Here is a 1,832-nt window from a genome sequence, read left to right on the forward strand (position 1 = left end):
ACCCCTAGGGTAAAAGCACACATCGGCACTATATAACTTTTGTTTCTTGGGCTATTCCCTAACTACACTTCAAATTTCACGTCAATCCATTCCATCCGAAAAAATTGGTAGCCAAAATGCTTCATTGACGACTACCTACTTTTTTGTCATAGTTGTCAAAAAATGGAGGAATTGGATGAAAACAATAATTTAGTAGTACTTTTTATTTTATTACAGCAAATGTTCAAAGTGGCTCTCATTAACCACTGCACAAATACCCAATTCGGTGTCCAAAGTTATCAAGTACATTTTGAATAACATTTAATTTGATGTTATGCTTCGAACTTCTTCTCTGATACTAGTTTTCAATCCTTCGATAGTGTCTGGTCTGTTCACATACACTTTGCTTGTTAGATAACCCCCAACAAAAGTTAAGTCAGAGGAGTGTGGTGGCCATTCAAGTGGCCCTCTTCTGCCTATCCGTCGATTTGGGACGACTTTACCACATCGAGGCGAAAATCTTGTTGGAACCAGACATCACCAGCAGGCATATCGTGCTCGTTAGGGTTAGAAAAAATTAATTCCAGGACTGGAATCAGCTGAAAACGCAAAAAATTTAAGTAAATGTCGCCTGTCAAATTGTCCTTAAAGATATTAGGTCCCAGTATGTAATTTCCTACTGTTCTAGCCCAAACATTCTCTTTTTCCGGCCGTTGTGTATGTTTTTTTGCATTCAATGCGGATTTTCTGGGCTCCAGATCCTAGTATATTGCCTGTTCATGATTCCGTTTAAGCAAAAAGTTACTTCGTCAGTGAAAATTATGTTATTTTTTAAGTTGGGTTGTCTTTCAAATAAATTTCTAATTTCCTCACAAAACTGTAAACTTCGCTCTGTGTCATCTGCCATAGTTCTTTTAAGACGTTAACTTTGTAAGGATGCTACTTTTGAGACTTTAGAGTTCTGTGAACTGAATACTTCGACAAGTTAAAACTGGCCGAGATATATCTAATGGACGAGTGATGATTTTCATTAACGGCGAGCATCACATTTTGACGGTGATTTTCGCTTACCGTTCTTCATCTTCCTGATTCAGGTAAACCTTTTATGCTTCCGGTGTCTTCAAACTTTTTGGATACTTTCCTTACTGTAGCTCGACTAATTATCTGGTCTGGATGGTGAAATAACTCACATAGCTTCTGTTGATTGCGGATTTTATCTCCGCATCCGAAATTTCAATTTTGTGAGGGGCAACTATTTTTCAAAATAATTTAACAACGAATGAATTGGAACTAAAACGATTCACATTATACCTAAGGTACGTACTCTGGTGAATTTTATGTGTTTATCGGATGTGTTTTTTTTTGAAAAAAAAAAAAAGCTTTAAAGTAAGTAGAAAATAATTAATAAAGGCACAGACAAAATAACTATCGCCACAGACCGCTCCTGGAATAGACCAGCAGTTTTAAATTTCCGAATTGCCGGTAGAGTACACCACCAGCAGAATTTTAGGAAGAATCAAATACAGCGGCCCGCATACCTAAGCGTATCCGAGCAACATATAAACAAGACTTTGGTAATGTTGCCAGGCGTACTTACGGATTTCTTTTGTACACGTTTTTATCAATATCTGTTTTTTGCGTTACTGTGTTTACTTCAATGTATGATGTAGGTATTGATAAAAATGTTTTTAAAGAATCAACGAATATCTATGTATGTATCATATGATATTCTGCAGTGGTGTTACAATTAAGTTATTTAATCATAATTTCGTTAATTAGCTACCTACTATTTTCATTTTTTGGTATTGAAATACTGCAGAAAATATATTTCCAAATAAACAAAATTCGTAATA

This window comes from Anoplophora glabripennis, unplaced genomic scaffold (assembly GCF_000390285.2).
Source record: "Anoplophora glabripennis isolate ALB-LARVAE unplaced genomic scaffold, Agla_2.0 scaffold1186, whole genome shotgun sequence".
Classification (NCBI taxonomy): domain Eukaryota; kingdom Metazoa; phylum Arthropoda; class Insecta; order Coleoptera; family Cerambycidae; genus Anoplophora; species Anoplophora glabripennis.